Here is a 14,417-nt window from a genome sequence, read left to right as displayed (position 1 = left end):
ATTGCCGCACAATACTGAAAAGAGTCTGGCCTTGTCCCTTTGCCAGGAATGACCCTACTAAACCAAATTTTCTCAGTAATCAGAATATGAAGCTAAGAAAATAGCTGCAACCTGTCATGACAAGAATTACTGTGGATTGGTACCTGAACATGACCACATCTGACATTTCCATTGAACTCCTGTAATGCGCAGTCACCAGCACGCTTGTACTTTCGTTGGTTTTTCCACTCTTATAAAAATGCATTCTACTCATACTTCCTGATGTTGCTGTTCTTTTTCATCTTTAACCTCAACAAACATAGTGTTTACAATCATCATTCTACAATTCTCTTCCAAATCTGTGCTAGACTTTTAAAATTGCAAAATCTATCCTGTTGAGACTTCTTTCCTTATGCCCTCTGTTTCCTGATATAGTTCAGATTCATCCTTAGCTTACTTTCAAACTACATTTTTCAAATTCCATCTTTCCTTGATCAGGATACTTTGTTCTCCTGGTCTCTTCTTTAATTTTCTTTCCAATCTACTTTTTTGAAAGTCTCTCCCTCAGCCTGTATTTCTGGGGGTGGTGAAGAGTTATACAGGTGCATGATCCACCTAGCTACTCTAGCTTTAAGAAAATCTTTCACACAAATGCAAATTCAGTGAAATTTATGCAGTTAGCTCACAGAGCCAACACATCTTACCAGCAAAACAGGCCATCTTCTTTTTAACACCTCTTTTGAAATTTCTTGTTGTAAGCTCAGTTCAACAGGGTTAAGACAGACTTCTTTTCTTTCTCTGCTATTATTTTCCAGCCTCTGTGGACTAGTGTATAATCCAAGTTATCACTCAGGTGAAAGTTGTACCTAAATTTTGCAGATTTTCTCTATGCATCTTCTTTAAGGACACAGTCTTTTTTGCATATTCATATTAAATTTTGTGCAAGGTTTAATCCTCTCAATCAATTGAAACACTTCTTAACAAATTCAAGACTTCAATTTTTCTTGCCTGTAGAAAAATCCATCAGTTTTGACTATAACAGCTCTTCTCATAAATCTCTCCCCTAACTCCATCTTTTTCAATCCACGCTCTTTGTGGTTTAGCCCACCTAGCTATTATTTCCTACTCTGTTTCACATTGTCACCTTCCAGCTCCAGCCAGTGAATACTGCCCATACTCATCATTCATCTGTTGCATCCTCAAATGCTTTCTTTTGTGCTACCCTTCATGCTTGGAAGATCTCTGTAAACATCCACCTTCAAATCCGTTTGCTGAAAGCACTATGAAAGACCTGACAGCAGTTAGGTTGGTATTGTTGGCATTGCTTCTCATCATACTGACTTATTGTTTCCTTCTACTTCCTCATCTGTCTATATCAGTCTTGTTTTGTTGGTTTTTTTTTCTTTTGATCCAGAACTTTTTATGTCTGTCACCAACTTTATGTTCTGATTTTTGTCCGGTACCTAGCGTAAAAGGGGCATGTATATGTTACTATAAACCATGGTAGTGGTTTATAGTAATTCAAAACATGGCGACACAATACAGCTTTTTCATACTTATAAGAACAGGTTTTGTTTCATAGTTGATCAGATCAAACTCTCTCAGTAGAAGTGAGCATCCATAAGTAATAATAGAAATATGATTTTTCAGATCTCAGTGATGATGGTAGCATTACTCCTCAATTAGAATGTAGCAGAGAATATGCAAGCTCTTGAGGACCTCAGGAAAAAAAAAACTGATCTGCCTCAGCTGCCAAAATAATTATTGGAAACATAAACCCAGTTATGAGATAAAAATGTGATTTGGCTCACTGAAGTGCAATAGGCTTTTATGCAGAAATTTGCTGAAGGTCTCAAACTAAACAGGCAGAGTATGACTTTCCTCAAAGTAGGCAGATCTTTTATAGGCCCAGGAGAAAACAAACAAACAAAAGCAAACAAGCAAAAAAAGTATACCTGTCCCTTCCCCATTAGATTTAATGTTTATTTTGACTTGGGTTGATCTGCTGCTGCTTCTATACTCTTATAAGACAGAAACATCCTATAAAGATGTGGGCATGTGTGCAGCCCCAAACATATGCATGACAAAGAGGAGAGAGCAGAATAAACTACAGCCTTTATTTGCAACAGGTACATTAGGCTACCTTCTTGCTGGGAATACATACTCAATAAGATTAAAGTTAACAGCAGTTTACCAAACGCTTTTGTCCAAGCTGTAGCATAAGCTTAATATTTTCTTTTGTTTTGCTTGAAAAAAATCACCAATTTTCTGTTCAGGGATGTACATGAGTAGAACTAATTATACTCCTGTCTTATTAACATGCAGTTTCCTCTGGAATATGAACTTAGTTTTACTTTGTCTAAGAATGTGCTGTTTATGATCTAAAATTATACATTTGTGAAGAAAAGCATTTTCCAGTTGAATCTTGTATATAAAAACATGATCACGTAAGGCAAGGAAATGGTTAAAAAAAAGTACTCTTACCAAAGCATTTTCATTCAGGAGTTTATTTCCCTTAGAAAGGTAGACCTAAATAGCTGTAAATCTGACGAAGAAGTTAATTATGAGGGAAAAGGGCCAAAATGTGAGGAGGAGAAGAAGAAATATCATTGGTTTGACAACGATGGCTGCCAGAAACAGCTTGCAAATCATGGAACTATGCGGGGACAAAAAGTTAACTCTAAATTATGGTGAGACTGGGTCTCTAAATCACTGGGGAGCAAAATGATTTCAGTAGACCTTTAATTTTCAGTTATTGAAAGTCAACATCATAGCAAGTAGCTGCAGTGTTTTACAACAGGCCATCGTGAAAGTATTTTATTTTTCATTTCACAAAAATGTATGAAATTTTCAAACACAAGTGAAAATCAATCATCTCACCAATCATATCAAAAGCAGCTCCCTTCCCAAGTGAGGTATGGATTAGCAGGATAATGAAGGAGATACACAATGTCATCTGCTCAGAATACCTTGCACTTGTATTGTGCTGTCTTTATCCACACGCTCCCAGGTGCTGGACTAGTCATTAATTTTGGTTACTTTAGCAAAGCCAGAAGCAGAATGATAAGAAAATTCATTAAAAGAAGCAATGTCCTCCACCTCACAGGAAAGTCACGTTCTGGAGAAGGTATCTCCTTCTCGATTGGGTAACTGGGGACTTCTGCACTAGAACAACCAAGTGCCACCTGATAACATTTTTGCAGTATTACATAGGAAAAAAATTTTTCTGCTTTCAACCTTCTCTCTCTGCGTATATAGAATCCTACCCAAATTACGTCTTAGGTACCCTAAAGAGTAATAAATAATATGCACAAAGGTGGGAATAAAGTTATTTTTATTCTGAGAACTTAAGCAAATAGGGCTGTAAGCATTTGCTCTTTGGAGTCTCAAATCCTTCCCAGAAAATAGGTCTCTACCTCTTGCAAGATCCATATCCAACCTGTGAAAAAGCTGAAGACAGCAGTACTATCAAGATTCAGTTTTGTTCCAGAGCAGTGGCTGTGCATCTGCTTATCCACAAACAGAGCTAGAAAAAGACTTGAACAAGACTTGAACAAGGCTCCATGATTTCCTCAATTTTCCATACCGGCTGTTACATACCCTGACTCAGCTCCAGGCTCTGCAAAAGATTTGTCTCAAGTATGACAATATGACACATAGAAATAGCATTTACTAAAAAAAATATCCAATACTATTTTAGGAATAGGCATAATAGGCATCCTTTTTTTTTTTTTTTTTTTTTTTTTTTGAGGCAGAGAAGGGAGGAGAGACAATATCAAAGAGTTTAATGTCATGACATGTTACAAATGCTAAGAGAATATAAAGGTTGGATTTAAGCATTGAATCTTGCATGGCTTGTTCATCTTAACCTTCCAGAATGTCCCTGGCTTGTTCTAGTGATCTCTCAAGTCAAGTTGAAAGCCTTTGTATGCAGGCAGCTCAGAAAATAATGCCTCCTACTTTACTATGCTGATTCATGATGTCAGAGACAGATGTTGGTGGTATTGCAGTAGAGGCTGAACCTTCCTACCATTGTGCCATTACATTTCATTGCCATGTAACAGATGGCAGCAGAGGGGCAGTCTGACAAGTGGCATCTGACATGGAAGTGCGTTGGAAGCAAAGCTGTGTCTTTGAATTCCTCCATACGGAAAAAAAATGGTGCCCAGTGATATTTATCAGGGCTTGCTGAACATTTATGGAGACCAAACAGTGGATGTGAGCACGGTTAGGCGATGGATGCTGTGGTTCAGCAGTGGTGACAGTCAGTTATCTCCACTGGTGCAGATACTTACAAGAGCAGCATACAAGCTCTTGTTCATTGCTGGCAAAAATGTACAGCTAATAGTGGTGACTGTGTTGAAAAGCATACTTCTGTAGCTGACAACTTGCTGAATCAAACAGTGTTATTATGCTCCTTGTATCTGTTGTAGTTTCCATGGAAATAAATGGGAAGCATTAATTTTGGAGTGACCTACGTATTTGTTTAATCCTTGCCCAGATTGCTTGGCTAGATTGGCATGACAATGGCAGCAGAGTGTTTTGAAGTCATGTGTACTGTCCAGATTGGGGAAAAAAAAATTGTGATCTTCAGATACCTTTGATTAACTTTTATGTAAAAACAGTTTGTAGCTATTATCTGATTGGACTCAGTGATGACTTGTAACTGGAGCTGTGCAAATTATTTTGGCTCCATTAGCTCATGTCCAATTTTTTATTGTCTTAGCTCTCTTTCTTTAAACTTCTTTTTCTTTCCATCTTCTTATTTTGAAAAATAGAAATAATTTCTTGTTCAAAATATCTGAAATACATAAATGAGAGATAAAAATATTTAAAATATTTTTAAATTTTTACTTATAAAATTCAGGAAGTTCCTAAATTTCCCCAAATAATTTATTATTATAAAAATGGTATTATTTAACTTTAGCATGTATCCAGACATAATGTCTGCTTTTTTCCCTTTATTATACTCTGTTTTCAGGAAGTGACATTGTTATTGCTAGTGAAGATTACACGGCAAAAGCAAAAGGTCTGTTAATACTTCTCAAGTACTGTCAGTGCCATGAGCCTGTTTTATTTACATTCCTACTTTGAATTTGTATGGGGCTGCTGAATCACGACCTGAACCTCTGATTGATCACCTGAGGCGAGCAATGAGTCAGCCACGGGAGCACAGGTGAAGGCAAATTACCTGTGCTGCAGGAAGGGGTGGAGCCTGGCTCCACCTCTCCTAGACCCATTTAAGAGCTGACTGCCAGTGGGGAAGGATCTCTCTGGAGATCTGCTCCATTGGAGTTCATCTTGTGAGCCCAGGACAGGATGAGTGACTTTCTCTCATTGCTCTAATATAAATTATATTAGACAAGCTCCTGGAGATATCATACACCATCTGTATATCTATTGATTATACAATTGGCGAGCTAAGCAGGCCAAATCTACTTTACATCATGTCTTTCTTATGGAGTTTCTATAAATGGGTCAAGAGGGCGAACACCATTCTCCTTGATAAAATGATCCCTGGGCAGATCCCGTTGTTTCTGGGATCCCCTTATTATCAGCTGGCAACTATAATTGAGAAATGGGGTCCCCTGCGTACTTTAGGGAATATTTCCCCAGTACGCTTAACAGAATACTTTAAGGGACTGGACAAAGATATCTTAATTATGTAAGAAAGGCAATTAACTGCATCCACAGTGGCATGACCACTGTTAAATGCTTTAAATCAAGCAGAGACAAGATCAGATAACTTAAAAAATAAAAATCAACTACTAAAAGCCCGTATTGACAAATTGGAGCAAGAACTTAATGTATTGACGGGGGAGAAAAACCATTTTACAGTCTCTAGGTCAGGTCTGTAGTATTTCAATAGATGATAGTCATACCTCTGAAGTAGCAGACCTGGTTCAAGAGGAAAGCAGGAGTTCCAAGTCAGATCTAGAGGTTCCACTTATGGCGGATCCCCTGGAACTCCGTCCTATTATAACTCAAAAAAAAAACAAAAAAGGTACAAGATAGACCAGCAGGGGTGCCCCCTGACCAATGGCCCCCTGCCAAAACGTATTTGCATGTGACAGCCAGGCCATACACTCCAACTGAATTAATGGAGATGGTGCACCGATTTCGGCAGAGGCCGAGAGAGAGTATACCTGCATGGCTGCTCAGGTTATGGGATTCAGGAGCAGAAAGTGTTATGGTTAATGAGCCAGAAATGACAAAGCTGGCCACCGTAACGTTACACTCTGCTGTCAGGCAGAGACTATACTCTGCCATCCAGTATACCAGTGAGAACCACTCAGTAATAGATTGGTTAATGGCAGCATGCCGGATGGTCTGGCCAAATAAAACAAATATTCCCTTAAACGTAGGACTATGGTCCTCCATGGAGGACCTTCAAAATTACATTCGCAAGTTCGGCATGAGAGAAGCAATATATGAAGACTCGTATGATAGCCTGGATATGATCAAGTTCTCGGCGGGCATGCAAAATTTAATTTTACAACAGGCCCCTTCCCACCTATATGGGACCTTAGTTTCGATATTAAACCCTCTGGTGACCTCGGGAGCCGTAGTTCAGCAGGCTGCTCAGATAGTAGCTGATCTGGGGGAGACAGAACGCCTGCAGATTAGGCGCAACATTCGGATGTTAGAAGAAGCTGAGGTTCTGCTGGTGACTAAAACCAAGATGCCGGCTACTCAAGCTCCTCGATTGGGACCCATAAGGGTTTCCGAAAGCAAATGTTTAATGACTTAATTTGAGCTGGGGTTCAATTTGCTAAGATTGACCGCCAGCCCAACCATGTCCTTCTCCAACTTTGGAGACAGCTAAAGGACAATCAAAAATTTCAAAACTACCCTAAGAAACCAAGAGTAAGAATTATAGAGAGGATACCAACAACAACATGGAACCTAGAAGACTTCATTGTTCCTAGAAAGAAAAAAAAAAAGCCGCCTCAAGTGTCTCGGGCCATGATGCCTGAGCCATCGGAAGCAAAAGAATTGGCCCTAGCACAGTTCATGGTGTGACGGGGGATGTTAGTCCCCCTAGGGCCTCCAGATGGGACTGGAGGCCCTATGTAGAATTAATGATTTATTGGTCCTGAATTATGGCATTAGTGGACACTGGAGCAGAAACATCAATCATTTACGGATATCTGACTAAATTTGATGGAGACAGAGTGAAGATTGGTGGTTTTGGGGGACAGACTATTCCTGTCGCCCAAACATGGTTGAAATTGGGGGTTGGGCGTCTCCCACCCCAGGAGTACAAGGTATCTTTTGCCCCAGTCCAGGAATACATCTTGGGCATAGATATTTCTATGGGGTCTGGCTCTCCAGACAACTGTGGGAGAGTTCAGACTTTGACAGAGATGTATTAGTATCTGGGTGGTGCAGGTACTATTAAGAGGCCATGCGAAACATGGGCCTATTTGCCTGCCGAAACTGCGCCGGATTACTAATGTGAGACAGTACAGACTCCTGGGTAGGCAGGACGAAATATCAAAAATGGTGCAGGAATTAGAAAAAGTGGGCATTATAAGACCTGCCCACAGCCCATGTAATTCCCCCATATGGCCAGTGCAAAAGTCAGATGGCACATGGAGAATGACAGTAGATTACAGGGAATTAAATAAGGTCGTGCCGCCTATTCATGCAGCCGTACCCAATATTGCTTCCCTAATGGACACATTGAGTAGGGAGATAAAAACCTATCATTGTGTCCTAGGTTTAGCAAATGTGTTCTTCAGTATCCCAATTACTGAAGAATCGCAAGATCAATTTGCATTCACATGGGGAGGCAGGCAGTGGACCTTTCAGGTCCTGCCACAGGGGTACGTGCATTCACCAACGTATTGTCACAGTCTAGTGGCACGTGACCTGGCTGATTGGAAAAAACCTGGTAATATTAACTATCACTATATTGATGATCTCCTGCTGACATCCGACTCACTGGAGGCAGTAGGACAGGCAGCAGATTCATTAACTGCCTATTTACAACAGAGGGGATGGGCTATAAATCCCCAAAAGGTGCAAGGTCCGGGCCTATCTGTAAAATTCCTGGGGGCGGTTTGGTCAGGAAAGACCAAAGTACTACCCAGTGCTGTCATAAATAAGGTTCAGGCGCTCCCAGTCCCTACAACATCAAAGCAGCTGCAAGAGTTTCTAGGTGCATTAGGTTATTGGTGTTCTTTTATACCTCACCTAGCACAGCTGCTGAGGCCACTGTATAGACCCTCAAAAAAGGGGCAGCTATGGGACTGGGGGAAAACAGAACAGGATGCTTTCCAACAGGTGAAACTGGCAGTTAAACAAGCCCAGGCATTGGGTATATTTGATCCTACCCTCCCAGCTGAGTTAGATGTTCACATCACTCAAGATGGCTTTGGTTGGGGCCTGTGGCAATGCCAGAGTTCTGTTCAGACCCCCATTGGTTTCTGGTCTCAGGTTTGGCATGGAGCAGAAAAGAGATACTGTATGATTGAAAAACAGTTATTGGCTGCCTATTTGGCACTGCAGGCAGTAGAGCCAATAACTCAAATGGCTGAAGTTATAGTCAAGACCACTCTGTCGATTCAGGGGTGGGTGAAAGATCTGACCCACCTTCCTAAGACAGGGGTGGCCCAAGCACAAACAGTGGCATGATGGGTCGCCTGTGTCAGCCAAAGCAGTAGTCTGTCTTCATCCCCTTTGAAAGAAGAACTTCAGAAGATCCTAGGCCCAGTAACATATCACAGTGACGCACCGAAAGGAATACTGGTCGCTCTATCGCAGAAGAGTCCCATTCGGGAGGGAAAATACCCTGTCCCTGAAGATGCTTGGTACACAGGTGGATCCAGCAAGGGCAATCCGAGCAAGTGGAGAGCAATAGCATACCATCCTTCTACTGAGACAATCTGGTTTGATGAGGGGGATGGTCAGAGCAGCCAATGGGCAGAACTGCGAGTCGTGTGGATGGTTATAACTAAGGAACCCAGTGATGATATCCTGAACATCTGTATGGATAGTTGGGCTGTGTACCGAGGTCTCACTTTGTGGATTGCACAGTGGGCCACCCAAGAATGGATTACCCATGCCTGGCCGATCTGGGGCAAGGATATGTGGTTAGACATATGGAATACAGTCAAACACAGGACTGTATGTGTCTACCATGTTTCTGGTCATCAGCCCCTACAGTCACCAGGAAATGATGAAGCCGACACGCTGACCCGAGTTCGATGGATTGAGAATTCACCATCTGAGAACATCGCCCGTTGGTTACATCAGAAGCTACGGCATGCAGGACAAAAGACAATGTGGGCAGCTGCTAAAGCATGGGGACTGCCCATACAGCTACTTGACATCGTCCAGGCAAGCTGGGATTGCGACGCTTGCTCCAAGATGAGACCGAGACCGTTGCCCGAAACAGCAGCCTATCTTGCTAGAGGATGTAATCATCTCCAGTGATGGCAGGTCAATTACATCGGGGCCCCTTCCTCGGTCTGAAGGGGCAAGATATGCCCTGACCTGTGTTGACACTGCAAGTGGGCTACTGCAGGCCTATCCAGTACCGAAAGCAAACCAGGCATATGCCATTAAGGCACTCACAAAACTGATGTCTGCCTACGGGACGCCTCAAGTCATCGAGAGCGACCAAGGAACTCATTTTACTGGTGCACTGATACAACGCTGGGCAGAAGAAAATAACATTGAATGGCGATTCCACCTGCCATATAATCCAACGGGGGCAGGCCTCATCGAATGTTATAATGGTATTCTTAAGGCTGCCCTGAAGACAGACTCCCAGTCCCTGCAGGGGTGGACAAAAAGACTGTATGAAACCTTGCAAGACCTGAATGAAAGACCACGGGATGGTGCCCTGAGAATGTTTCAGACAACATGGGCCACCCTGCTTAGGATCCAAATTACGGGCACTGATAATCAGGTAAGACCCCAGATTGGTAATGAAAATAATCTTCTGCTCCCTGCCCCTGAGAATTTAGATCCTGGCACCCATAGAATAAAATGGCCATGGAAGGTGCAGGTAGGACCCAAGTGGTGTGGCCTACTTGCACCTTGGGGGAGATTGTTGGAGGTGGGAGGCTCAGTAGTCCCTCTAATAATAGGTACATGGCCTACTGATGTTATGGTCAACACTCCGATTTTCATTGCTAAAGGGACTCCCATCATGTCCCTGTGGCTGATCTGGACACTTACTTTGGTGCCTGATATTATTATGCAGCCGCAAACATCTGGCCAGAAAGTGTGGTACATGCGGCCAGGACATGCCCCTGTACAAGCAGAAGTGTTGACCCAGGATAGAAACACGGCCTGTATTTTGCCCTGGAGGGCAGATCTTCCCCTCTTGGTACCTCTGAAACACCTGTATTTCTCCCTGTGAGTCTTTGAGCCTTCAGGATCACCGGAAGGAATGAAATGTCATCAAAACGTTCCAGTGTTACTGTCAGATCATGTGTAACACCCGGTGATGGTCTGCATGGGACTGATGGAACATAGGACGGACCTGCACCTCATGACCATATGCCTCCAGTAACATCATCGAGCGCTGGCCCATAGAAGGATGTCAACTTTCACCGATCGTCACACATCTTGAAATTTACCAACATGTGTCGCGATGAAATTGTATAAGCGTTGCAGTGTATTGTATCTGTGTATTAGGGAAAGCTCACCCTTTTTGTCAACCTAATCATTGGTTCATGCTGTGAAGGGGTGGAGCGTATGGGGCTGCTGAATCATGGCCTGAACCTCTGATTGATCACCTGAGGCGAGCAATGAGTCAGCCATGGGAGCACAGGTGAAGGCAAATTACCTGTGCTGCAGGAAGGGGTGGAGCCTGGCTCCACCTCTCCTAGACCCATTTAAGAGCTGACTGCCAGTGGGGAAGGATCTCTCTGGAGATCTGCTCTATCGGAGTTCATCTTGTGAGCCCAGGACAGGGTGAGTGACTTTCTCTCATTACTCCAGTATAAATTATATTAGCCAAGCTCCTGGATATATATATATATGTGCACCATCTGTATATCCATTGACTGTGCACCATCTGTATATCCACTGACTGTGCACCATCACATCATCTTCACATGTATATACACATACTCATATACAAATATATGTTTACACTCAACATAGAATCAAGGAATGTTGATTCCTTAGATTGTAAAATAGAGAATGAAAAATTCAATCTCATTTTTTTTTTTTTTCCAGACAAGGAAGTCTGTGTGCAAGAAAGGCTGGCAGAAATCTGGCTCAAAACTTCGCATATGAACACAGAGATAACCATTCTTTAAAATGCATATTGGAACTTGAAGTCAGAAGAACTCATTTTCACAGACCATTCTGTGTGTTTTTCCTAGCAACAGAATCAAGATTATAATCCTTTGTACTGTTTCTACAGAAACTATGCTGACTTAAAGCTTTGTTTTGTTTCATTTTATTTTATTATTTTATTTTGTATTTCAGAAAGTTCAAGAAAATGCACAGAAGGAATCTGGTAAAAATAAAGAGAAAAATAACTAAAGCTATCCATAAGAAAATTACTATGGTAATGATGGCAAAACTTACTGTGACTTACTAATTTCCTTTAATTAACTGAAACTTTATAGTGGTTTCATTCTCTTTAATTTTTTGTGGAAATATGAAAAGGGATAGCCTCAACAAGATCTCATTCCTTCACATTCCAAATATCTCCAACAGATGTAAGGACTCTTCAAAGAGGATAACCCTAATGCAAAATGAGGTTATTCTGGATCCAGTTCAAGGGAATGAGCCAAGCATGATCAGCACTGTAAGACTGCATCTACAGAACATCTTGTACAAACAGAATTGGAGTTATTGTGAGGGGGACGTAATGTCAACTAGAAAATACAAGCGTAGTGATTTTAGGGAGGCTGACATTGATGAGAATGAAATATAATAGAACATATTGATTCAAATTTCATAGTAGTGTTATCGGTATATATAAAATAATTCTGTAAGTTAAATCTGCTTCTCCAGGTTTGTTTATGAAAGCAGTAAAAGCCATAAAAAAGCCAAATAATTTTAAAAGCTTCCCAGAACCCACTACCAGATCTTAGTTAAAAAACAACCAAAAAAAAAAAAAAAAACCCACGTATTTATTGTTTCATTGGTGCCTGAACACTGATGTGGTGTTTATGCTACTAATGGTAATCAATCAGCAAAAGTAAACAATAAATGGGTTTTGTATTATGTTGTCTAAATTTCCCTAGGCTTTTCATAACATTTAGCAGAAATACTGTCACTTGGAAGAAGCTGCAGCTGAAGAAGCTGCCATTTGTTTCAGTCTGCTGTGTCAAAACTCAAAGAAAATACTTCTAAGTAGGTGACAAACTTCTCTAGTAGAAAACTGATCTGTTAACTATGTAACATATAATAAATATATTATTTATTAAGTACTGGAGAACATATTAAAAAAAAAAAAAAGCTAAACGATTGACAATTAAAATAACAGAGCTACTGACAAAAAGCTGTAAGGGAGGCCAACGAGTGAGTGCCTTGTGTTGTATTGGAAAAAGCTTGGTGTAACACAGATGTTGAAGGAATTTAAGTGTGTCTGAATGATAGATCTGACCTCAAAGGAATGGTTGGCAACAGGGTAAGAGTGTATCAGTAACAGCCACTAGCTAATCTAACATGTCTTCGGGGAGTCTACTTCTCACCTAACTTCAGCGATTAGACATGCAGGCTCAATCCATAGCCAGTGTAGAGTAAGAGCTCCAGAGAGCAATGAATTCTCTGCTCTAGATGCTTACAATATGTGGATTGAAACTACCCAGGAAGCTTTTTCCACAGGCCGTGCAGGAAGCCCGAATTACCAGTTTAGGTTGGGTAAGTTAGCAGGGACAGTCTCAGACTTTGCAAACACTAATTTATGACATATATACTATTTCTCTCTGCATTCTACTTGGTAGAAAATCTGCCCCTATAAATCTTGCAGCCACACTGAACTTTCTTAGCATCTCCTATTTCTTAATCTTCTTAACAGCAACTATTGTCATATATGCAAATGAAAATTTTTATATAGAAGCTTCCAGAACCTGCATTTCTATGTATTTTCTTCCACTTTTTTTGCAAAACGATTCAATGTCAACATATATATTTTCATGAGGCAAACCTATTAAAAATTAAGAGCTTTGCCTATCGAATGAAAACAGTTCTTAAATTTAATGTTTAAAAAGCCAGTGAAATTAAGTTCAACATTTATGCTGTTTTCAAAGCTTCAAACAATCATAATAAAAAATGTTCTTGTTTAATCTACAAAATAAGTACATTTGATTTTAATTATCTAGATAATGACCAAGCAAGTACATCAGGCACATCCCTTCCAAGAGATAATGAAAGGCACAGAGGAGCAAACAATATCCCTGAGAGTAGACCAACACATTCTGACTCTACAGATGACTCCAGTAATGAGAAGCTGTCTGTTGCAAATGACTCATCTTCTGAGGCCTGCACTGAAGATGCTAGAAATCAGGATGATGCATGTGAAAATAAAATTATCAATATGAAGATGAGGAACAGCAGTCTATCACTGAAGAGCTATTTGAGAATAATGAAATTGAGGAAACAGCCAGTGGTACAGGAGCAAATGAAAGCAGAGGAAATGTCAATGATTACAGTGAATCAGTAACTATTTCTTTAAATGCAAGAGGAAAAGACAGCAGACAGTGAGGAAATACACTAGACAGTGATGTTCCTGATTCAGTAATGAACTGAAAGGATCAAAACTGTTAGACTGTAGAAAAGAAAAAAACAAAACACAAACAAACTTTGCTGATAAACTAAGCTTAATAATAGGGTGTTCAGATTTAAGAAGCAAATTAGCAGCATTATTGTTAATATGAAGAACTTGAGAAGGGCTGAAAAAGATGTGTCAGTGGAAGTTTAGGAGCTTAGGGTCTCTTGGGATCTGGCACTTCATCTTCTCTGAAATTAAGACTCATATTGACTACAGAAGGAAATAATCTTCTGTTTATCTTTATCTTCACATTAGCTGGTGATACTAGCAGCAGTAATGTACCTGATGTAACACCGCCACAGGAACCTAATGACCATAATGAATCCACTTGGTGAGTTACAAAGATGCAAGCACACACATCAGTTTAATAGCAAAAACAAACAAAAAAAAATAGAAACCTAGAAGCAGACAACTTTTCAGCCCAAACAAGTGTTTCTATTATCATTATCATCTTGCCTGATACATTTACTTGTGGCCTTTTTTACCCTCTTAAAATTTTTCTGATACAATCTTTAAAAAATTTCAGCACTTTCTACCCATGTTGTCATACTTTCACACTGCTTTCAGAATACTTTCTGATTCTGCTATCTCTAAGTGTCATAGTGTGATGGCTGATTATTTTCTTTCCTTCTCTTCTAAAGACAATCAGTGGTTAACTGGTATATAATGCCAGTTTTCAAAGCAGTTA

The 14,417-nt window shown here is 40.5% G+C and overlaps 2 pseudogenes; both read left to right on the top strand.

The window, feature by feature from the left end:
* Window positions 1–5,489: 5,489 nt before the first annotated feature.
* Window positions 5,490–6,388, top strand: LOC146545721 (uncharacterized; annotated as a pseudogene).
* A 6-nt stretch (window positions 6,389–6,394) lies between these two features.
* On the top strand, window positions 6,395–7,002 carry LOC146545720 (uncharacterized; annotated as a pseudogene).
* The last annotated feature ends 7,415 nt before the right edge of the window (window positions 7,003–14,417 follow it).

Source organism: Meleagris gallopavo, chromosome 1, assembly GCF_905368555.1.
Source record: "Meleagris gallopavo chromosome 1, MGAL_WU_HG_1.1, whole genome shotgun sequence".
Taxonomy (NCBI): domain Eukaryota; kingdom Metazoa; phylum Chordata; class Aves; order Galliformes; family Phasianidae; genus Meleagris; species Meleagris gallopavo.
This window is presented reverse-complemented; position numbering and strand designations above follow the sequence as displayed.